Source organism: Poecilia reticulata, chromosome 6, assembly GCF_904066995.2.
Source record: "Poecilia reticulata chromosome 6, P_reticulata-male-v2, whole genome shotgun sequence".
NCBI classification, from domain to species: domain Eukaryota; kingdom Metazoa; phylum Chordata; class Actinopteri; order Cyprinodontiformes; family Poeciliidae; genus Poecilia; species Poecilia reticulata.
In genome coordinates, this window is record NC_088835.1 from 5,520,268 (window position 1) to 5,546,173 (window position 25,906).

A 25,906-nucleotide genomic window follows, 5' to 3' on the forward strand; every position below is an offset into this window, starting at 1 on the left:
TCTGTTTGTAACACCTTGTGTTGGAGAGTGAGGGGGTGTTGGGAAGGTGTGTGTGTGTGAGGGGGGGTGTTCTCTGATGGATGGGGGTGGGGAATCAAAGCAAAAAGGAGGAGAGGCGAGCATCACTGCAGCGGAAGCACGCTCCCTGCCTTTCCCCCGTCTTTGCAACGACTTCTCTTAATGCCGAGAGCCGGTGCTGTCTCTCTCCCCCACCTCCTGAGTGAGTCATGGAAGTGATTTAGCGTAGGTGAGTGGAGCGGAGCGGCAACAGAAAGCCACAGTCCTGCTGGTGTGTGTGTCTGCGTCGTGGGCAGGTAAGCTCGCGCCTCGTCTCTCCGATTACAGATCTTCTTCTTTGGCCCCTTGATTTGCCTCTGCCTCCCCGGGAAGAGGAGCAAACAACTTCTGCAGAGTTTGCGTCGCCTTCTCCTCTCCTCTTCTCTCCGCGACCCCAGGGGGTAGTTTTGTGACCAGGCAGACTGAGGAGCGTTTCGTGCCTCAGGGATTGACAGGCGAACTCATGAGGGGCTGATGAGGTTTGGACGGAGATCAGAGGGGAGATGATGAGTCAATCTCTGCTTGAGGGACACGGATGATAATGTGATGATGTAAATATGTGTGAGAGCAGTGAAAGAGAACTGCAACAGATTGGTTCTTCAATGTTTAGGTGTTGAGATTGTGTCCCCGATGGGAAAACCCCCACAGCGCCCACAGCTGGAGCGCCTCTGGGTATCCCTTCCTGCTCCGTGTGGACTTTAAGTTTGTGGTGATGAAAGCAGGTGGTGGGACTTTTTTTTCTTGGTTTTAGCTTGAGCGACAGCTGAGCTCTATCACAGCTTTTATCATGAGTTGAGCTGTAAAAACTGCAGCTCAGCCCATGACACAAATCCCCGATCCCTCTCAGCTGTCGACATGGGGTGGGGTGGGGAGGACCTGTCTTCATCTCACGCCTGGATTAGAGTGATTTACACTCGCTCCTTGTGTGCCCGCCCGTGTTTGTGCGGTTTGACCTATAATGGCACCTAATGGCATCATATGTCACCTGCGAGAGGACGCTGTCAAACGGGACATCGTCCCCCAAGTCACACTCGGCCATAACATGGCAGCTGTTATTAATGTTAGCTCTCCTCGTGACCCTTGTTGAAACCTTTGCCGGTTGGTGGGAATTAATCTAGCCCTTAAATTTAGGAATTACTTGTATTGTTGGCTGAATTTATTCTGCTCTTTCTCTCTCTGTCTGGTGATTTTTTTCGTCTTTGTTGGTCTCCCACAAACTAGTCGTAAACACTTGCTTTAAGTGAACCTATAAAACATTGGGGTCTTCGTCCTCAGATTGATCTTCAAACTCTTTCTCCATCCCAGCACTGTCCAGCAGCTCAAAACATAATCGATTTGTCTCCTTCAGTGTACCTGCAGCCCTGCTCTTGTGATTGGAACAGATTTAATATGAGGAATCAATAAAAGGAAAATGGGCTTTTACCTGGAATGACCTTGTTGGGGGCGCCCAGTGGAAAAGCAGAAACTCTTGTTTTGATCTTACCTTCATCTCGGCATTGTGTTTGCAGAGGTTGAGCATCTGTATAGACTTTAAAAAGGCCTAAACCGGCTCCATTTAAATTCAAAACATCGTTGCAGTTTTAGTTTTTGCAGTCGGTGAAGTCTCGCTCAGGGAAGCAATGCAACTGGCAAACATTACCAACGTCTGCCCTGGTTCTTACAAAACTAACTTCAGCAGGGTTTTTTTTCTTCTCCAGAACATGTAGTGACAGCCTTTTAAAAGCAAACCCCGAGATTAGAGTCTTAAGTCCTAATTTTATGCGTACTCAACTCAAAACTTACTGGAGTTGTTTTCTCCGGAGATAGCAAATATCGGATGATTGCACACAAGCTTTCCTATCTTTACACACTCTGATGTGATGAAAAACATCTTTGAGTTGCAAAATCAGCTGAGGGAACAAGATTTTGGTCTCTGGAGCATTTGAGAAATTGAGAAATTTTGTGTTTACTACAGGCTATGCTAAAAGAGAATCAAATATGCACAACAATCTAGGGCTGAATACAACCTGTGTAAAGATTAATCATTCTAAGTGATTTAGTTTCTTTGTCAGCCAAAACAAGACACAACGAGAATATTTTCTGATGCTTGAATGAATGATGAGAAAACACTTTGAAGAAAAAAAACCTGAAACCTGGTCAGATTTCGGGAAATTTGTGCAACTCCGTGCATTGTTTTAGATGTTTTCAAACAAACCTGTTTATTTGGATTTTTAATAGGCAGGAACACTACATTTGTATTTTGTAAAATGGATAAAAAAATATTTTATGGTGAGGGATAAATTTGGACACCCCCACAGTTATTCCAAGTTAAAATGGCTAAAATTACTCTCAGGTGTATGACATTAGGTGCGCATCATGATGGTGTCATGACTTGGCTTTTTGCTCTGTTAATCATAGACATTTAGTTTGACGGTCTCCCGATTGCTGAAGTGAGCATGAACGTCCCAATGAGATGGAAAGAGGCCTTCAGAGAGGAGACTGAAGCACCTTAAGAATCTGGCAAGGGATTTGAAGACGCCTTAAAATAAAATAAACTCAGCAGTTTTACCGTATGGAAAATGGTCTAAAAGTGAAGGATGTTCACAACAGCTGCTATATATCATGACCAGTTCTGGTCATCCAATGACCCTGTCCACTAATACCTTACTTAGCTTGAAAACAAGAACTTCACTAGGTTCGTCAGGGTCGTTATAGCAGGGCAAACCCAGAGTCCTAAAAGTAATATGATCTGATCTGAATGCGACACAAACACAAAAATGCCTGCTTGTTTCAATAAGGACCACAGTGTTATTATCAATGTTGCCGTTTTCCTTAAAGCTCCAAAGACGCTCGTTTGACGTCTTGAGTTTTTACAACGGTGAGTCTCATCAGGAAGTCATTCTCGTGACCCAACCAGTGACTTCACCCCATAGCCAATCAAAGACTGGGAGTCTTCTGATGACATGTTTCCAGCTTGATTCCACACACTTGGAACCCCAGGGAAGTAGATACCAAAAAAGAGGCTAGTGCCACATAACCGTTGGAAAACCCTTATAACCAAATAGACACGAGTCAATCTGACAATGTCAAGGACACCCCAATTATCGGGGTAATCTTAAAATAATCTTAGGAGATATTGCTGCTGTGTGTGGTGTATTAAGAGTGATCTGGTCCGCTCAGAAGGTTGACGGGACCGCTCCAATCGAAAAACGTTATATTGTCTTAGTCCAATATCACAGTGTTTGTGGTATCCCCCAATGACGAACATTAGGGATACCAATGTTCGTCATTGGTATCCCCAATGAAGGGGGTACCAATGTGATATGTATTCAATCAGCAAGTGAGGCAACATTCTAAATAAAGAGGACTTATTTAATCTAGGATTGTGTTCAGGTGCCACAAAAATCCGTCATGAAGCTGCAAATGACCCCTAGCCCACACTTTGGACATCCATGTTTTAGTGGATAGGGTGTTTTAACTTTCTCCTTCATTAGAAACCACATTTCTGTTGCTACCTTTTGATTATTGAATAAAACATGTTCAATAGAGGTTTTACTGATGCGAAATACCCAGAAATAAATTGAGATAAATCAAATAAAAAGATTAAATATCAGTGTATTTCTTTTTCACATGACCGTATGTGGATAACCTTAAAAAAACCTAAAATGAACACCTTCAGATCAATGTTACAAAACATTTTTTCCCCTAAATGCATTCTCATTAGTCTGTCTCACTTTCTCTGAGATGAAGTGATCAAAATAAGGAAGGTGGGTGGACTGCCCCTACTTTTAAGGAACAAGCAAAGTCTACACGGCCATCTGCTCGCAGCAGAACTTCCTTTTAATCACGCCGGCAGCCTCTGAGGGAGCAGGCATTTTCACTCCTGCAGTTTACCATCTTGTATTAAGCAGGAACAGAACACACAGCATAACATGTTAGTCACATCATATCCAAACTGAACGCCAAGCTTAGTGACTTTCATGCCACACACACACAAACATGCTCCACTTAACAAATTAAGCAGACTGGCTGCTGGTTTGTCCTTGTAAACACTTTCTGAATGGTTGCTTTTGCCTTATATCGTTTTTACTTACATGAACATGTTGAACTGTGCTTCACATTCTGTTAGCCCTGATGCTGAGGCCTAATAGTCAAGTATGTATAGGTTTAAGCAGAGATTCTCACAAATGTTCAAATCTTTTGTGATGTGAAAGATAAGCCCAAGATAAATAACTTTAAACATTTTTTTAAAGATATAACGTGACATTTATCTTGTACAATACAGCTGAAAAATAGACAAACATGTTACAAGCAGAAGATAAAATAGGTGCAATAACTTGGCTGCATAAGTCTGCATATGAAAAATAATAGATTCAGGAGTTACAGCATTGTTTTCTAATAAAGTTGCTAAGCTTCAGCTCACTTATAAACTGGCCATCTTGTCCCACAACGTGTCCCACAACGTGTCATCTTTGTTGTGGCCAGTATAGATTTGAGCTACATGTGGAGTGACGCTAACCAACCAATAGGCAGAAGTTGACTCCGCCCCTCCTCATTTGCATAGAGGCAGAAAGTAAAAATAGGAGACAGAAAAATGAAAAATAAATAAATAAATAAATAAATAAATAAAAGGAGTTGTGGCAGGAATAAACTTATTAAAGAGACACAGGTAAAAGGAAAAACAAAAAAATATATTTATACTTTTTAATAACACTAAAATTCAAATTACGTGCTCAAAAATATAAGTTGTTGCAACTCAACTGAAAAAGGAATGTCAATTAAATTATTAACATGAGGTAAACGTCTTTCAAAAAATAATAATAATTGGTGCATTTTAAGTGTATTGATTAACTCCTTTGACTATTTATTATATGCTTTTACTTTTAATTATGTTAGTTTCGGATCCCTAGTTAAATGTATGACTGATGTATGATGTAAAGCCCCCCGGAAAACGTCCCAGTTAAACAACATTTAACTAAAGTTCTACGGGGTTTAGAGTCCCAGTTGACAGTTTCAACTAAAAACCTAGAGGTTGGAGTCCTTGTCAAAAGGTGTTTTTGACTAAAGTCCCTGAGGGTTAGAATCCCAGTTAAACGGCGTTTAACTGAAGTCCTAAAGGGGTGCGGGTTTTAATGTTTTTTTTTTATCTCTTTCTCACTGTTTATTTCTGTTTTTATTTTAATTATGTAAAGCACTTTGAAATGCCTTGCTGCTGAAATGTGCTATACAAATAAAATTTGATTGATTGATTGATTGACTGACTTATACAAACCCAACATTTAACCATGGGGTGCGAGCATACTCACGAGACCTCTACATGTAAGCTCTTTAAAGGTAGAAAGTGGCTCTGATTTAGATTTAGAGACGCAGCAGCAGGGGCAGAAGATAATGAGCTTGTTCTGCCTGAACACAGATGCATTGTGTTGGAAGAGAACGTTTTCACCGAAGAACGCTCTGTTTGTGAGAGTCTGACGTTCAAGGCTGACAGAACATGCCATCCTTTTGTCTCTAATGGACAAACAAATCATTAGGGACACGTGCTCAAAAACGCACGAGACTGTTGTGAACGACTAAGTCAAACTCAGTCGTCTTCTGATTCCTTCTGTCATTTGTGTTGCTTTACTTTCAGACCGGCGCGTGCTGTGACTGAAAGGATTCATGCCAGCCCAGAGAGAACAGGAAAAAGAGAAAAACTTTCCCTCAAACAACATCCGGTCTATTCACATCAACAAGTAGGTAAACTCTACGTTAAATTACTGGTTTTAAAACGCTTCTAAGTTTAGCGCGGGGAGCGCTTTCGAGCATTGACGTCAGTCTTCTATTTTTTTTTTTTATTATTATTCCTCGCGGAACTGAGTTGTCACATGAGCATCAGTGGCGCTACTTTTCAGACACCCGAACTGTTAACAGCTTTAAACGTGCGAGTACTGTCTGTACTGAGCCTGTGTGAGGTGCAACTGAAAACGAGCGGCTGCCTTCACTTCGTCCTTTGATTCATTGAAACTTTCATGAGCGAATCGTTAGCTTTCTGAAGCAAACAGTATGTTAGCTTCTGTACAAATTTGTACATCTATATTCAAACGTCCAAGAACATTAGCTATTTGAACATAGCTAATGTACAAATGATATTAGCTACATTCTCAATTGACAAAGAAATGAGAAATAATCAAGGTTGGCCCTGCTGAATTCCTTTTTTTTTTTTTACTGTGTTTTGTACACGTCATTTCCCCCCCCCCCCCCCCCCCCCCTCCTACATGTCTTAGCGTGACCATCAAGTCCAGAAAACATACACATGAGAAAAAATAATAATAAAATTGTGAAAGCGCACGCAGGGTCAGTGTGACCTCGCCAGATCGCGCACAGGATAAAACGCTCGCAGGAGGCAATTGGCCCCATCTCTTAAAGCCATGGGAGGGTTAAAAAGTTAAGCTCAGGTAAATTTATACGGATGAAAAACCAGCAAGTGCTTGTAAAGGTGAAACAAAGCTTTTTCTTTAGGGTTCACACGTCGGATTATTGCTTTATAAATACTGCACGCGCTCTGCAGCTATGTTCTTACAAGTGTTTTACACCTCCAGCAACTCCGTTCAGTGATATCCTGCTTCCACATGAAAGATCCTCCATCTTTAGTGAAGGTGTGAGAGTGTAGAGAATGACACCTTGGTGCTCGGGTGTTTGAATGGTAAAACAGTTAAATCTGTGAGCAGCTGACAAGTAAACAGGTTCTCTAAACAGAATATCAGACATTTCAACAGAAGTGGATTTTTCTTCATGTCTTTTACCACGAAGAGGCAGTCCTTTGATACAACATGATTTCATGACTGATTTTTTTTCTTTCTATTTTTTGTTTTTTTTTTCATGCTGAAAGGAAGCTTTTGGCTCTTTTCCTAGTTCATTCAGCTGATTGTTTACATACAGTATTTAAACCAACATAGCACTCTCTGTTACTGAATCAAACTGTTTCCTTTTTTAGGTTACTTAGGGTTATGGTTATGAAAAGAATTTCTATTTGCTAAGTGCCAGAATGAAGACACTTTTGTCACAGCGCACTTTTTAAACCTTTTAACACCTATATTTGTCTTTAAATTGTATGACTTGGGTCAAACATTTTGGGTATTATTTCACTGTAATTTGATGGGGGTGTTGCTTGTTAAGTTACATAGTAAAAAAATAATAAAATGGGTCACCATTTTATTCAGATGTTATTCAGATGTTATTTGAATAATAATTAAATTGTGTTACCAAATTAGTTATTAAAAATGTATATTCAAGTGTCATATTTTCAAACTAAATGTTTTATTAGCATGCTAAATATTTAGTTTGCAGCTAAAGTTAGTGAGTTTATTTAATTTTTACAAATTAAATATTTAACACGCTTTTTGTTGACAAACTAAATATATTAATATGCAACAAGAGCAGGCTTCAAAATATTTAATTAGACAGTGAAATATTATTATATTATGTATATATATGTTTTTAGTTTATTTAAATTAAACTAAAAACTTGGTTAGCTTGCTAACTATTGACTTTGAAGCTAAATATTTAGTTTGTAAGCTACATTTTAAGCTTGCTAGCTAAATATTTGCTTTGGAGCTAAATATGCAGTTAAAAAAATTGAGCTTGCTAATTAAATATCTAGTTAAAATTGTGACATATAAATGACTGAATAAAATTGTGAAAATATAACTTTTTAAAACAAACTCTTATTTTTTTTAAAAACAGGCTAAACAGTCCAAATTATTCATGCTAATTTTTGGCTGTATTAGGTCTGCTTTTTCTATTGGACTGAGATCAGAGCTTTGGGGTGGCCTCTCCAATGCACTGGATTTTTCTCTTTTTTTCTCTCTCTCTAATTTAATGGTTTACTGAGAGTTACCTCTCATTTAGAAGACCTGTTTAGACCCAACCTTTAACTTTTGGCCTGATATCTTCAGATTTTTCAGACTTCGTTTAATTGTGTAGTGTCTAACAGGCACTCTGTGATTGTTCATAAATCTGAAGTGGGCGTGGTTGATGTGTTAAGTTTCTCATGCAGTTTGAGACAAATTTCTCAGTTCTTGTGGAATATACACAAACCTGAAGCCGGTCCTGTTGCTGGCGTCTTCCATCAATTCAGTGTAAAGTCTTTTTGTGTTTTATTTACCGTTGTCATAGCAACTGAACTAACGGACGCCGGGAGGAAAAAGAGCGACGGCGGTTCTAGTTAGCTGAGGCATAAAGCTGGTCATCATTTAGCTAACATTACCTGCATCCAACAGCTTTACTGAACTCAGTTGATTAGTTTGGGGGAAAAACTCTGCAAATTTCTTTGTGTTTTGCTGATTTGCTGCCATGATTTTAACACACCTGAGTAGCTCTGCACAGCAGCAGCAGGTCTCCTTCAAGGTTGCACGGGTGTAAATCCAGCACGAGCGTCTTAGCAGTCATGTTGCATTTAAAGGCGGCTCGGAAAAACAGATTACGACGTGTTAACAACTATCAAACAGTTTTAATGACTGAAAAACATGACAGAAGGCATAGATATAGGAAGTGCGGAAGCCCTTACTGTATCAAATCGCTATAGGAATAACAGAGGGTTGGCCACTTTAAAGTAAAAACAAAGCTTCCAGTCCAAGGGGGGACACAGCTGACTCCATGGGAGGTCAATGCCCCCCAATGCCCACCCATGCCGTCGGGCCTGACTGTGTAGCTGATTTCTTTTTCTGTTCACTTTTAAATTAAGTCTTAGTATTTAAAAATAGTAAGTTGATAAGAAAAAAGAAAGCTGTGTATATTTTGTTTGACTCCCAAGGTAAAGGGTGACTTACCAACATTTTTCTCACTGGTCATAAAATAACCCTACTTTTTTTTAATTTATTTTTTTATTAACAACATAATACCTTTTACATAATTTTTGTGGTCAAGCAAACAAGTTACCTTGTTTGTTCAGGTATTTCACTGTTGCTTTTTTTTATTGACATTGTTTTGTATTACTCAGTTTTGACTTTGACATTAAAGTTTTTTTGTTTGTTTTTTTTGTCAAAAAAGCCTAATTTTGTTGGTCATGATTGATTTACCGTAAAAGGAGTAAAACATACAAAGGGGTGAACACTTCCCAGGGGCATTGTAGATGTAAACTACCTTTCTGCTGTACAGTAGGACATAGAAATGTGACCTTTTACCAAGGTCAAGGTCAGAGTTTGGTCATATTTCTATGACAACTAGAAACTCCAGTTTTCTACATTCTCAAATCACAAACTGCTTTAAATAATCTGTCACAATAGTCAATACAACTGCCAAAAAAAAGAGGAAATTCTTGTTTTGTGTCTTCACAAGTAGAAAATGGAATAATCTAGTTCAGATTTGATCAGTCGAAATATTTTAGATTTTGAACTGGAGACCAATAACCTCAGTTGGAGCTCATAAAGATAATAAAAATATAAACAGCTTTTCAGTTTAGTGTCGACAGGAAGCGCTGATGCAGGTTCTACATTCAGCTTCCTTAGTGCATCATTAGTGACATAAGTATTTATTAGTAAGTTGTATTTTTATGATGTAAAGTGCTCTGAAATGCCTTGTTGCTGAAAGATGCTGTACAGATAAAATTAGATTGATTGTACCAAGGTTGAGTTTGGATTCTGTTGGTGACTTGTTGAAATGTAATAATTCGTTTTCCACTGATTTGTCAACATTGTTTGTCTAAGAAGAATAAACACATATTGTACATTTAATGTTCTAAATGAGGAAACTCATTAACTAATTTTATGCTTTACCATTTTTACCAGTGACACTAAGATTTCTGAGACCTTATTAACTACTATATTTAACAGTCTGCAGTGTTTTTCATTTCCTACATAATCTTTTGGGAAATTTGCACTCTTGAACTAAATGTAAACACTTGGTAACAAAATGGCTAGATGGATGATTTGAGTGCATCTATTCTGGTCAGCTCCACAAATTCCAGACTTATGGTCATTTTCCTTTAAAATCACGACTGAAAACCCCTTTTTTTACAGCTGTCTTTGATTAATAACTGGAAAATAGATCGACTCTGGTATGGACATAACTCTTTGTTCTGTCATTCTAATAGGCATGTTTTTATATATATTGCATCCTATCTTTTTAATCCTCTAAAACACATTAAACTGCCTTGGTGCTGAAATGTGATGTATGCAATTAAGGTTGATTTAAATCTATAGTAGGCCTGTTACAATAACACATTTTGTCAGATGAATGTCCCAGAAATTATTGCAATGAACAATAATATTGTTTTTGAGACCATTTTCAGCTAATAATGGCATAATCATTCAAGTTTGCCTTCTCAAAGCTGAACAAACTTCAGTTTGCACACAATACTGGAACTGGAAGGTATTTTAAATATCTCAAATAAAATATAACAATAAGAACAATAAATAAAATGGAAATAAAAACCATGCATGACCGAAAACATAAATAAAACGAATTACAAAGTTTCTGTAAACAACATCGCCCTTTAAAAAAATTAATCCTCAGTTTGTAAATTATAGAACTCATTTTAATTTATTACTTGATTAATTGATTGCTTATTGCATCAGGCTTAATCTATAACGACTAACCCCTAAAAGCTGCTGTTTTGGGGATGCTCAATTGTAATTATTTAGTCAGTGATCACTCAGATTTTCTGATTTGGTTATATTTTAAAAAGTGTTATCAACTCATTAGTAACTGACTGGGATTTTTAAAAAAAACTTTTAATTAGAAATTTTAATAATTAACCTTAATTTTACAGGGGTGGGTTATGTTTATCTGGTTATCTGCCAAGAATATTTTATTAGCAGTTTATAACTTTTCATCTGAAGCACATTTTCAGTACAAATCAGGGTTTTCTTGCTGTTGTTTTTTTATATTTAGAGATTATTAAGTGAGAGAAATTAAATTAGTAGCTAATTTACAGAACACTCCAGAATTGTGACTGCTGTAATAGTTTATACAGAAGTACAGAATATTTCACACCTTCATTAAGAGCATGAGTAAACTTTTATCTATTATACAGAATAAGGGTCAAAATAAAGGCAACTATCTTCTGCTGCCTGGCAGATTATCGTTTTCATTTCGTCTTTTTCAAAAGCTTTTGATCTGCCTCCCACTAACTTTTGACAAGTTAGAAAAGAGGGGCCTACAACAGTCCCACAAGGCTTAATTATCCTTCTGACTGATAACAACTTGGAGAGGGGGAGGTCTGCCGAAATGAGAACAGGAAGCGAGGAGGGAGAGGGTGATGGTGGGGATTAATGCAGATTTTCTGATATTACCTGGCCTGTGATCAAAAGACTGTGTTGGCAGGCGGAGCACATAATCCTCTCAATTTCTCTTTCTGCTGCCATAAAACATCTGGAGCCATGTAGAGCAAGATATTATTGACCAGCCTGACTCCAGCAGTGGACGTGTAAATCACACCAGCGACTTTAGCCGTCTTCCACTGAATATTATAGTTGGCAGAGATCAGAGTTTTGTTGTGATTTTACCCAGTTTCTCTTTGAGCTATAACATAACAATTACAAGAACAGCTTTGGCCATTTTTTTATGCCTTCCTAATATAGACGGAAATTAATTATTGATATCTCTTTTTAGAAAAGAGGAAATATTTAGCATCTTATATCAACATTTGGTTTGGTTAGTGTAGTTAGCATTACTAAGAACTTCCCCATGTGTTCACTAAACGTTATGCTAAGGATTTACATTCTCTAGGCCTACAGAATTTCATTCCTTATGTCCGACTAATCAGCACCATGGAAAATGAATGGCACTCCTTGATTGGCCGCTTTTCAAATGCCACCCAATAGCATTCCAAGTTGCATTGTGCCTAGGTTTTTCTGCATTTTGTTTAGAATATTTTAGATATGTCAATGGGTCAAATTTATTTACATAGCACTTTAAAACAGGTATAAAACTGCACCAAAGTGCTGTACAAGAACGACAACACAAATGAAAACAGAGCACAAAACAATACATCAATTAAATGCCAAAGAGTAAAAATGAATTTTAAGAAGCAATTTAAAATGATCCAGGCTGTGGGCAGATCTAATCTGGAAAGGTAAGTCATTCCATAAAACAGGAGCAGGAACAGAAAAATATTCACACCAGAAAGGTGAATTTTCCACAAATAACTTGGGGTTTCAAATAGGTGAATCTCCAAATAGGTGATTAGCTCATTTGTAATAACAGCATGTCTATGCTTGGTGTCATGTTGGATTACAGTAAACTGTCAAAAAAAACAAACAATAAAACAATGTATCTAAAGTATGTTACTTAAGAGATATTGTCTGCCAACCTTTTTTCTTGATAACATTTAATTTAAAAAAGAAAGTGCAAGTTGCGGATTACCACCGTAGTCGTGCTAGTTTGCTGGTATACACAACACTAACGCCAGCAAATCCATTCCTATTGCTAGCCTGTCCACGTTAATGGCCAACAGAGGAAGAAGGGAAGGCTAGGTATACCAGTCACCAGCCTCTTCAGTGCTAACAGAAGTGAGTAATCTCTTTCTTATTTGCTAGCACCGGCGATTCTGTTACTGGTTCCCGGTTTCAGTTACTGGTGCTGGCCTATCAATAATCAGATCAGTAGCCAACTTCAGAATGCTACCTGAAACAAAGGAAATGGCGCTGGCTATTGCAACTACTGCGGCTATTGCGAATATTGCGCAGGCTGCGCAATAGTCTTAATTGTGGTGGTAAAACCACAGCATACTCATTATATTTAGTTTGGGACGCGTGCATAGCAGCCAGCTTTAGTGGTATTCATGCCAACAGAAAGGGGATGGAAAGAAGGTGGGTGGGAGAGGACAGGCAACCAAGGAGCCAGTAGCAGAGTTGTAGTCAAGACCACCAACCCAAGACCAAGTCAAGACCAGCACCCCATGCTACGTGACACAAAAAAATTAACTTTTACCTATCAAAATTGCTTCTGAAATTGATCTGAAAGATCCACATTCCCATAAAAAATAGATATTAAATACTTAGAGCTGAAATAAATTTAATCAGTAAAGATCCGTCCAGAAGAATCGGATCGTTCCTGAATGTCATATCACTATATTGCACTTTGGTACCAGCATTGTCCCATAAATGCGACACCTCAGTCAACACCTCCACACAATAATTCAGCCATGAGTGACAACTTTTTTTCATTGCAGATGCAACATGTGTCTCTGTACAGCTAGCTTTGCTAGCAACACGTCCACGGAGCTTACCTTTCTTTAAGCTTTCCTTCCAAGTGACAAAGTTGGACGAAGTCCCCACCGTCTGTGAAAGCGAAGCGCTGCTTATTTTACATGTCGCCATATCAATTTATGCAGCTATTATATTACTGACGATCAGACACATCTCCTCCCGCTCAGAGGAAACCACTGCGCATGTCTTGGAGCTTCGCGTGCAAGTAAAGGTGGAGGCGATGGGTGACAACAGATGTAAGTCACGTTATTGCTGGGATTTTACGGCGCCACCTTAAGTCCCTGAACTTCACATTTTAACGGAAATTTTTTTCGACTTGGATGTAACGAGTAACGCGACAGTTTTGTAGAAATGTAGTGAAGTAGAAAGTACAGATACTTACTGTAAAATGTTGTGGAGTAAAAGTATAAAGTACCCATTATTAAATCTACTTAAGTAAAGTACAGATACACGGAAATTGTACTTAAGTACCTGTACTTCGTTACTTCCCACAACTGATCTAGTGGAAGCATAACGTAACTCCAGCCTCTAGTGTAGCGTCTATTCTATGCGCCTTATAATGCGGTGCGCCTTATATATGAAAAAAGTTTTAAAATAGGCCATTTATTGAAGGTGCGCCTTATAATCCAGTGCGCCTTATAGTGCGGAAAGTACGGTAACCCTTTAACCTGCAAAGGTTCCTCGAGGTTCAGTACACCACTGGGGTTGTTTCAGGAATTCACAGGTTCACATCCAGGAGGCACACGCTTGTATTTGTTGCCAATCGAGAAACGGAATGAGGTCCTTAAGCTCCAGCAGAGCGAACAAATCTCTCACTTTTTATCGAATATTTACAGGCCGCTCTAGATCGAAGTTCCACCTCATAGCTGTAGCCACAGCCGTCAGCTACATCTTAATTTTTCTCTGTTGTTTAATGGAATAAAATAATAATGGAATAAAATAATAAAAAACCAACTATCAAAACATTTACTCCCAACAAGGCCTCCCAACTTCCATTAAAGGGTCATGCTAAGTTGAAAGCATATTTTCAGTTTCCAGCCGTAAAAAGCAGAACATCCATCCTGTGAGAGAGAGGTCAAAAAGCTAAGCTGCTTGGCAGACAGAAAAAAAGCGGCTTTATGTTCATGCTTGGCAGTGCTAATCTGGCTGCCTCCTAACAAATCTCCCCCTAATTTTGAGACATCATCAGACACTGATGGACCGCCATGTGGCGTCTGCCTTACAGCCGGGTCTGGACCACACTGAGAGGCATTGAAACCTGAGAAAGGTCCACTTTCACACAGTATCAAACGTTGATTTCTGATGATATAAGCTATTAGTCTGCGATTAGTGATACAAATATTTTAAGAGCTCAACATCGAGTGATGTATCATCCAGAATGACAAACATTCAGATCCGTCTAAGTGATTTTTACAGAGAAAATTAGTTTGGTAGGGTTTTTTAAAATAACTATCATGTTGATAAAACAGAATTTCTGCAACAATTATTTCATCAATTTCTAAAACTTTTGTTTTTTTTAGGAGGTCCACAACTAAGATGTTTCTTTTTTTTTCTTAATTCTTAATTACTACACCCACCTTGTAGTACGGTTAGACATTTATCGAGATAAATATCCTATTGTGATTATAATTTAGGTTTATTGTTGTCATGGTAAATTCCAGCTAATGTTTAAACCTCAAGACTGTCCGTGTTGTCGGGATAAATAGCTCTGCAATTTTCCACAGTTTATAAATTGCACTTCTTTATGTAACCGGTGTCCTAATGATGCGCATTACAGTTAGGAATGTTTTTCAAGAGAAGTATTTGTGTTTGTGGGGCCATAATTGCTGTGACACTCAGTTGCAGCCGTCAAGTTACCTAAAAAAGAAGTAATAAATACTCATCAATTTTATATTTATCACAATGGTGCCACAAAATAATGTGACAAACATTACTTCCATTTTGCTCACAAACTGAGAGCTACAAGGTAGAGACCTCAGTTTGTGATTTTAAGCATAATTTAAAAATGCAAAAGTGTGAAATATGATGAAAAATAAAAGCCACAAAGCTTCTGAAAAATCCTTGACAAAACTGCCGCTACTATAAAAATGTTCTTATTTAATCATCAAAACAGCTTTACGGGATTTGCCAAGGTCACAGTAAAAACAAAATGTTACATAAGCAGAAAATTAATTCATTTGCTTTATTCCAAAGAACTAAAAGATGATCACAAAAGTCTGATTGAAAAGTGTGGATGGTTGTTATGGATGGACAACCATCCATAAAAAATGGATGGCTGTTAATAGATAATGCTCTGTCCATTTTTTTTTTTTTTCTACCCCAAAACGATCTGGAATACAGAATATTCAACAGAAAAGAAAAATATTCCTACAGAATATTTTAAATAGTGGTGGGACTCAATATTTTATGTCAAGTTAATTGTAGGATCTGTAATCAATCAATCAATCATAATCACGTTTTAATCAAAAACCATATATCAACAACAAACATTTGAGCTCAAAAACCCTTTTTTCTTGCTTAATGTTTGAATAGATATATGAGCTCAGCAACAAAGATATTATTGTTTTTAATCAATTATTTAGGATATTCAACCATTAGATTATTTTTAAGCTCTCCTCTACCCATTCAGCTCTGAAGTGTCTCAGGAACTCCTGATCATTCATGGGACTAGAAATGAGGATGCTGACGTTAGCGTTGGGGTCGTCTGTGCTGTTGTTACATGTTTAGCATTGAGATGCTAATTTAGGCTTTAATAGCTGCAGTGATAAGCTAACTGCTTTTAGCACAATTTGAGCACAATAATAGTATTTTCCAACATCAAATCAGATATTTCTGAAACAAAAATTAAGACCCTGTGGACCAAGAAACGGCCCTGTTGTCTATCAGTGTATTTGTGGATGTCGCTCGTGCGTCAGATTAAGGGTTACCCTACTAGAAATGCATGAATACAAAAGTTCCATCTAAGCAATTAATTGTGCTAAAAAAAATGTATGCGTTAAAATTTATTTAATCGAAATTAACGTCTTAATTTGAAAATGTACTTATGTCATACAGTGTGAAATAAAAAACAGTTCTTCGTAGGGAAGTTTTGCTTTTTAGATGTTGAATAATTTTCCCACAGTGTAACTGAATTAATCATCTCTTTACCCATTAAAAGTTCCTCTTTTGACAGCCATAAATTTGATTACAAGAATGTAATCGCATTTGGTATTGAAAATACAATTTGCATAAATTTCACGTCCAAAATGAAATATTTTGTTTTACTCTCTACTTTTTCCTTCACTTCCACTTCTACCCCACCATTCAGAACTTGTAGGTGTTCAGAAATGATCCCAAAAACCTAACAGTGAAGCAACTTTTAGTCCTATTGATCCGGGAGGTTGTGGGTTCAAATCCCAGCCAGGACCTTTCCACATGCAGGGTGGATGTTCTCCCTATAGGATCAGAGAAGGAATGGACTGTCCTTTATCTGCAGCATCCATGAAAATGGAAGCAAATACTTTTTAAACAAACTCCTGAGAGATTTCAGGTCTCTAAAAACCTCTGAAGGAAACAGGTTTTTACCCTGCTGACTGTACAAGGAGTGCTGTCGTTGTTCCGGCTATAAGGAGGCATGCATTGATTAATCTGAAAAGCATTCCACTGATTCTCTGATCAGTCAGATTGTGCCAACAAAGAGATGAATCAGTGATAAACAGCCTACGGACACGCAACAGGTGGATTGTGTATGCGTGTGTGTGTGTGTGTGTGCGTGTGTGTGTGTGGGGGTGTGTGTGTGTGTGTGTGTGTGTGTGTGTGTGTGTGTGTGTGTGTGTGTGTGGGTGCGTGTGTGTGCGTGTGTGTGTGTGTGTAAGCCAGGAGAGAATCAGAGAGGAGTTATCAGTCCTCCATCTCTGTCGTCTACGTGGTGAACCGTGAAGAGCACGCATGTCGCATTCCCCCGAAACCCGCTCGCCCGGTTCATCCTCCATTCAGATCTTGGTTTATTTAGCTAATTAGCGCAGATTAGCTTCTCTTTGACGGAACGGGGGAAAATGTACGTGATTGGATCAGTTAAGCTTTTGATATTCATAACTCGTTCTTGCCACTTTATTTTACAAATCCCAGAGGATTTTATCACAGAGCTTAATTTCCTCTACTGAATTCCTGTTTTCTGTTCTGTTCTCTATTCTTCCATGTCTGGTCTTTAGTTTTGCTGTGTTGTTTGGCGCTGTTGGCTGAGGGTCTGTGTGGCATCTCATTGGCTTGCCTTTCATGTTTCATATCTGATAATTTACCTCTAAAAACGTTGAGCCACAGATCAAACCATAACTGGTTGACTAATTGCCAGATGCGAGCAGGACCTGTCCACCCAATGTGCCACTGCTTCAGCTGAGCTGCGTCTCTAATAACCAAGCAATTGCTCAATTTGGCATTTCAAAAATAAATTTGCTTAATGGAAGCACAGCAATTTTGTAGAAACTCAATGTTTTGCTGCTAGGATGAGATGATTTTTAAATGTATTTATTTTTTGGCAGTATCGAAATTGGTTTATTGGAAACATTGCAGTCTTGCTAAATTTTATTTTATTTTTATTTTTTATTTTTTGGCATCACACAAGTCACATGATCAACAACCAGGTGTTGCCACTGACGCGAACCAGAAAGAAGACGGTGACAGGAAGTAGTTTGAGGATCATGGCGGCACTTTTTATTTTATGATTTATCTCTTGAACAAACTTATTCAAATGCAATTTTGATTGTGCTTCTTATTTTATAGTTACACCGCAATTGCAAAATTGTAGGGATTTTTTGATGTTAGCTGAATATTAAACTTTTGCACACATTTGTAAAGGAAACGCAGCTGCAAACCAGAGCCACCGTATTATTAGTCTCAACAACTTTAACCGAAAACAATTTCTAGTCTGTATTTCACTTCTACTGACTCGTTTCCACCATTGGTTGGAGTTAATGATGGTGCTCCCAGCAGCAGCAGCTCAGGAAAGTTTCTCTTTTAAAAAACGTGCACTTCTAAAATGCCAGCCGTTTTAATTGTTCAGATTTGACTGCATGCAAGATAATGTGAGCTGTAACTCCCAGGATGTTAAAAGTATACCAGCAGGCAGCTATATGGAGCATGCAGCTCCTTACCGTCCTAATAAGCCGAGCCTGTCTTCTCTGACTGTGGCAGGTTTGTCAAATCCCCACTTTTTAAGGTCCTGGTGTCGGGCGTACCTGACAGAAGCTTTTGATTATTGTGGATGGCTGCAACATGAAACAAAAAGCATCTTAAATATATTTTCCTGCCAGCATCAAGTCTCTGCCTCAGCTCATCCTTTGATCTACTTTACTCTTGCAGAGATTATTGGGGGGGGAGGGTGGGGGGGCAGGTGATAAAAATAAAAGTATAAACTGGCTTTAAAGAAATTATGTTGGCATGCACATTTGAAAATGCTTCTTTAGTTAGAGAAGATCCAGTTGTCTGGTGAAGGATCCCACTGTTATGGGAAGATATTTCACACTCTGTGAGGTTGGGACTACAAACTTTGATGTGTGTTATTGTTTCTCTGTGAAAAACCAACACAAAGTAGAGGATCACTGCATTGCGGATAAAATTATGGTGCATGGTTTTCAAAATGTTTTAAAACTGAAAAGTGTGTCGTGGATTTGTCTTCAGCCTCTGTTTTAAATTATAAAACAGCACAGAAATTCAATGACACCGTTCACAACTCCTCCTTCTGTTCACTGATTGGCCTGAATGAAATGTGCTGACTGAGAAATATAGGTGAATGGGATAAATTCCAGATGTAGCACTGAAGGGAGATGAGAATCGGGCTGAATGGCGATGGCTAGGCTAGCTTGTGGTAGACTACAATCATCACTTTGTCTGAGTTTTGGCGAAGGAAGTTTTATTCAGGCGTCCCCTAACGCCTAAATAAAACGCTGACGTCTCCTCTGCTGAGCGTTGGCACCGTGGCTGAATGAATATTAATAATGTAACTGTTTACATCAATCACTGCTATGATTTTTACTGACTTATCGCGTTAACAAGCTCATTCACGTGTGATTTTAATTTAATTTCTTATGTAGCAAAACATTAACAGAACATTTACAAAAAATGTGTGCACGTTTGTAACGAAAACACAGCTAGTGATGGGAAAATTAGCAGATGTGTTTATGATCACTGCAGAACACTGGATTTTATTCAGCATGCTTCCATTGATCAAATAAATGTGTGGCTGTGAAAGACGAGGAATACGAGAGGACTATTGACTCCAGGAACAAAATTGGAATTGATTTGGCGAGCGGGCCAGAGATGGTTTACATTTCCTGCAGCGAATTGTTATGCTGGTGCTCCACGTCAACCTCTGGCCCAATTTGCCTCTCATTATTCTTCCAAACAAGCGCGCTTGGCCCCCGGGTGTGAAATGAGGGAGACTTAAGATGGTTAAAAAATCTTAATTGATGAAGCAGAGTGTGATGCAGAGGTCCATCTCTGTCACATTCTCTTCTCATCAAAAATAATATCCTGTCTGGGAGGAGAAAGAGGAGAGGCCAAATGGGTAAAAGGAGAAAATCAGAATATGAAATTAAAAAGGCCAGTATGCTCGTATTTCAACACTCAGACTGAAAAATAAACCGTAACACTCGAGATCTTGACGCACTTCTCTGTGCTGCAAAATGGAAGAGCCAAAAGGTCCATGGATGTCTAGACTAAGATAAATCTATAGTTGGTCCAAACGTCACAGGTTTTCTACATCTAGATTACATTTTCAGAAGTTTGCTTAAAGTCTAAATGTAGTCATATTTTAGACATGCTTGATGGAGAGAGCTGAGCTCAATACATCTAAATTAACACATCGTCTCTAGGTGAACCTCATAACCGCATCCTTAACTTAAACTATGATGTAAATTAGAGTTTTTTTTTTTTAGCTTTATATCATGTTAAAATGTTATTCCCTCATTAAAAACATACCTGGGGAGTTGCCTTGAGTCTTTAATGCGAAGAACGTCTGTTAAAGAGGAGCCATGTTGTGATGATTTCCTGAAGGCGGAGTGTTGGGAAGAGTAGGAGCTTCTTAAAGAGACAGTGGCCCAAATTCTCATTATTTGACTTCTCATTATTTGACTTCACAACTTAAAAGTTGTGAAGTCAAATTTCTTTTCAGCCATATTTGATACATGTATCACTTTATGACAACTGAAGGTAACATTGATAGTGCCGTTTTATGAAGCACAATGTGCCAGGAAAATACTTTCTGTTTTCTGCATTAAATGTTTCCCTTTATTCACAATTCCACACGCAAATGCTTAGGATGGGTGTCTCCAGCCTTCACAGTCCAAAAAGCCATTTTCACTTTCAGTTCAGGTAAATAAAACTCACTTACATCCACTAATTTTACATTTAAAAAATTGTTTAAAAAATAACTTCTGTGGGAAATGTGTGTTGTTGTTTTTTTAAAGAGCTGCATTTTATTTGTATTTTTGAGGTCTCAAAGAAAAACATAAAACGTTTTCAAACTGGACATAATTCTATGGGATGGCGAAATTTGTGCAACATGATGTGAAAGAAAAACAACACATAGTTTCCAACCTAACGAGAAAAGAAAATATATATTTTTTAAATGCAGGGAATTTTATGTGATTATTCCATTAAACCACCTCTGAAAAATCACCTCCTGTTTTCTGTTCAATCCCAGCAGAGTGGTCATTTTTCAAACCAAACCACTTTCCATCAAATATTATAACGTGATATAATCCCATCCAATTCAATTCCCCTGGCTCACCTCAGCACAGGTCCAGACTTTGGAAATGATGTGACGTTTTTTTGGATGTTGAGGCTAATTTTTCCAGAGCGTTATTGTATTTGCAGAAGATATTCCTATTAACATGATGGGAAGGCCTGGCGATGACAGGCTTATGAGTGTTTGAAAGCCTTGGGGATAAACATTGTTATTAGGAGGCGGGGCGACAGGCAGATGCCAGATGTAATAAGCTAACTGTTTTTGTTTTATTTTTGCGTGTAAGGGCATACTTAGGACTGAAAATCAGATTTTTTTTCCCCACCCCATCACTGCTTTCCGTTCTTCCAAAATAACAAATCACTCACTAAAACAGATGTAAAGGGAAATTTATAGCAGTAACTTCAAGTCAAACAAGGTTTGAGATGAAGTTTCTTCCTCCAAAGAAACAGTCTGTCAGAAAAAAAAAAAAACATTTACACAATCTCACAGTGAAAAAAAAAAAAAAGAAAGAAAAACAGGCTGAAAGGATGATGATGGAGCGTTAGATGACAAAATGCTGCCTGTCTCAGGTAACAGTGATGTGCTAAGAAAGGAAAATTTAGCTCCGGTAATTGAATAAAGATTCTTTACATCAAACTGAGGTTTTGGATAGAAACATGAGTGTGTGTTGTAGGCAAGACGAAGCGAAGCGGTGCTTACAGAGGACGCTCTCTGAAAGCAAGTCGGCCTCTCACTCGTCTGATAGATGAGCATTCTGGGAAACATCATTCTGAACTCCCTGTGCTCTCCAGAGGATTTATTAGCATCCCATTATGTTCATCTTATAGCAGCAGTCTCTCTTGTACACTTCTGGCAGGCAGCTGAGTGATTATGGCTTGCTGTTGCTTTGGAGCATTTCCCAATGTGAGTGTTTGGGCTGAGTTCCAAATCGCTGTGTATGATGTCCTTTTTTTTTTCCTTCTTCTTTTTTGGTGTAATACATATCTGGTACAAATGTAGGTTGACACAAGTTTAGCTACTGCATAGAAGGTATGAAAACTCTGCATGAGTTCAGAACTGCCAAGTTTGTTTCCGAGTTAAAAAGAATCGTAGAGAAAGGGTCGTGGTCAAGTACTCATGCTCCTTTGACATTTCATCAGGTTTTAACCACAAACGTCTGTCATAGACCAACACCAGACTAAAAAAATGTTGTTCGCTTTCATACAGCTAAATAAACAAAAACTGCTTACAAAAGTCATAAACCTCAGTTCTGCTAATGCCACAGGGATATACTGACATGGTAATTAGGGGAAGCTAATTCTAAAGCACTAAATTCATCCATCTTGATACTCACTGTGTGTCACAAGGAGAACATGATAATGTGAGGTGACATTTTGCTCTTTGTTTGCTAAACACCCCTATAGTTGTGTTGTATTCACTCATTCATTTGTTTCATAAAGTTTCTTTAAAATAAGACAGAACATGAAGAGAGGAAACTGAACTGCTGCACACAGAGACTTCAAAATAAGAGCATGAATATAAACATTACTACTTGAAAAATTATTTAACACTTGGTTATAAAACAGCGAAGTGAATTACCGGTTTAGAATCCATCTGGAAAAGTGTAGGGTAAGTTGAGCTAAACATTTTAAAATTTAGCTAAAGCGCAAAGCTAAAAAATTAGCTCTGCTTTTAGCGAATTACAATTACAGCAGTGTGCCCACCGCTCTAAAATAGCAACAAATCATCCTAAGTAACTAGGTGTAAACAGAATCCACTTCCTGTGTGTGTTTTACTTTCTCTGCACAAAGCCAGCTGTTGTGTAAAGGCCTCAGTGGTTCAGAGAATTTTAGTCAGAAAACAGCATCATGAAGAACAAAGAACACAGCAGATAGCTGAGGGCTAAAAACGGCAGTAAGAAGTTCATTTTTCAGTCTGTAGGGAATATAGTGCTCTGGTCAGATTAGACTAAAACTGAAATTTTATGGAGAAACGCTAACTGTGTACACTGTGGTTCAGTTTGTAGAGCAGGTACAGTGTGCAGAGGCTGTAGTCGGCGATGTGCTTGTCCCAGGTTTGATTCCTTGGTCTTGGGTCATTTGCTGCTTGTCTTCCTCTTTTCTCTCCATCCTGAAATAAAACAAAAAAAAAACCTAAAATTCTGCTTATTACCCCACCTTGAATTACAGTGGTGGTAGAATCATGCTACAAGTTTTCCATCCTGACTGAACTGCTGCCATTTTGTAAAGAGTTAGTGCAGCTAAGTCTGGAGATATGCAAAGCTAACAGCAAAAATTCCAACCCATTTATTGCGATTGCAATTTTTTTTTTACTTAATTTAAAAGTGCGCCACTCTTTTCATATTTTTACTTTCTTTCCAGCCTTTCAGTTTTGCACCGCTTTGTGTTACTGTTGGGTAAGATCCTTATAAAATACATTGAATTATGCTGTTCTGACATGGCAAAATGTGAAAAAGCTACTTTAATAGTAAGCTGCATAGAGATCTAACATTGAATGTCATCATTTTAAAGGTTTGTTTTTGAGAAGCAGAAACCTGCAACAAGCATTGGAGTACAGCTGCATCTAATAGTAAACTTTTATGAATCAGATTAGATAATTTTATACATTTACAGTGGATTTCTATGAATTATCTACTATCCCAGAAATCAGACATTTGATCTCGTTGTTCATATTTAGTTTTTCATATTTTTGAATCATATCCAAAAACAAATCTTTCAGTCTGTTGCTTCACTTAAAATCCCATCACACATCAGGTTTGCTTTTAGCGTCTGATGGATGAAGGTATGTGTCTAAAAACACATACCTTCTGTAAATCGCACATGGTGCGATTTACAGACTTTTTTCAGACGTATTGATCATTTCAAAAAAAGTCTGCAGCAACTTCAAAACACCACACACACACACACACACACACCTTAGATATATTCCACTGCGAATGTCGCAGAGAGGCAGTAATAACGGTAATTTCATGCTCTCCTGTAGAAAAGCTCTGCCGGCTCTGATGTCGATTCATTTCCTCTGGCCTGTCGAGTGTTTGAGCGAGCTGACACGACCGGGACCGCTCCCCCGTTTCTTCTTCTGCCTTCACTGCTTCCAGTTCAAGGTTGGCTGCTCTTACAGTCAGGTGGAGTTCAGCTTGGTCGGTTCTGTCAAACACAATATAAATACCGTCCAATTCCAAACCCCCCCACCAAAACCAAGACAACTAGCCCAAAGCTCAACCTCTAATGAAACCTGAGTCAATAGAGCTTCAGTGTCAGGTTTTTTTGTGGCATCATGTCTGTTTAAATCTCGATGTTGTGCTGGGATTTCTGTTTTACAACACCACTACATGGTGACACTTGATTAGCCAATGACTAAACATTGATGATGTCATATTTGACGGATTCTAGACATCTCTAAATAAATTAACTAATAAGATGAGTGCAATAACAAGGCATTTCATTAAAAGTTGTCTGCTTTTCCGTCACAAAATAACTATTTTGAAATAATTTTCCTCTGATTTTTTCACAGCAAATGTTGTGAAAAGGAGCTCAGATTTGAACAACTCACACAAGTTTTTTTGGTTTTTTTTTATTAGCCCGTCTTCAAAAAAAAAAAGTTGAAGTAACTTGAAATGTTACTTCAACAAAATAACATTTGTTGAAGTAAGATCTAAATGGTTTTAAACTCCAGTCTGTGCTGTTCAGTTTATTATTAAGTTTATTATTTAATCTGTTCTGTAATCTGAACGTCACAAGCCATAACCAGGCTTCTCTCTGTCGTCACACCATTCACACACACCCTTCACACACACTGTTTAAAATTGTCACTCTCTCCGTCACACTCCTAATAATATTCTAGCGCAGTCTGAATCGGGGGCAGCCTCTGTGCTGTAGTGTGAATCAGGATCAGCCTTCTGTGATGATCGTATCTCTGAATCATCCACTTTTTAACAGAAAAAAAAACAAATCTTGGAATGTGGGATGCATCATTTCAGAGTCACAAAGCTTTCTGGCCGTCTCTCTGCTGTTCTGTCACCGAGCTATGGCAGTTGTCACCATGGAGACCAACATCTTAGTCCCCCCATATTTTCTTGCATCTCTAAATCTCTCCGCTTCCTGTTAAAATGATCTGCCATCCTGACAAAAAATAAATAAATCAGGTTGCAACACGCTGGCGCCCTTTTTACCCCTCTTTATGCCCCCCCTCCACTCCTTTGCAGAGCTGGGAGGAGGAAGAGGAGGAGATGATGGGCTTTGAGAATACTTAATGACTTTGGTATTACCCTCTCAGGCTGTTTCATTTCGGATGAGATCTCGGTAACCCCTGCAGGCAGATGGCACATATTTCGCACATTGTCGCACGCCTGGTGTGACAAATAGCGCGCCTCTCACCTTGGGGCATTGTTGACTCCTCACAGGAGGGCTGTTTGTTATTAAAAACCCGGTTCAGACAAGCTTGAAGCTTCCCAGCACAAATTATGCCTTCTCTGGGATAGAAATGTATCATTGCCAGGTCCTGGGTGATATTATATCCCTTTGCCCTATTGCCCCCTCTAAACCCTTCTCTAAGTGAGGGAATCGTAATAACAGAAGAATTGATTAGATGTGAACTGCAGAGTAGCAGTCAGGAATGTGTTTACTGTAGTCTCCCTCCAGTCCAAATGCCAAGGATCAGCTCCCAGCAGACACTCCTCTGCCCCATGAATGATTAATGAGTCAGAGTGCCTCTGTAGGCGGCCACAAAAATACATTTTCTACCACTTAGGTCAGTGGCGTGTCACTGTTTTCCACCGGACATTCAATGCCTTAAATTTGGGGGTTTTCTTTTATGAAATTATGATTCTGAAAAGTCTGCAGAGCTGCTACTAGTTTGTCAGGTAGTGCCTATTAATCTGACTCCCAACACAAAAACGTGCTGTCATCATGTTACAGCACGTAACATGATGACGTTATGTTGTGCTAAAAGGTGTCACTTT

General features: G+C 38.5%; 1 protein-coding gene across 3 annotated transcripts in view; it reads left to right on the top strand.

Moving 5' to 3' along the window:
- Window positions 1-25,906, top strand: part of LOC103465731 (alpha-1,3-mannosyl-glycoprotein 4-beta-N-acetylglucosaminyltransferase C-like) — a 50,078-nt gene continuing 24,172 nt past the window's right edge. The window contains exons 1-2 of one of the 3 annotated variants that reach the window (XM_008410842.3): window positions 1-314; window positions 5,666-5,772. The gene's annotated coding sequence lies outside the window, so the exon portion shown is untranslated. The remainder of the gene's footprint in view (window positions 315-5,665; window positions 5,773-25,906) is intronic. The other 2 variants (XM_081607710.1, XM_008410841.3) reach the window with 2 other exon arrangements.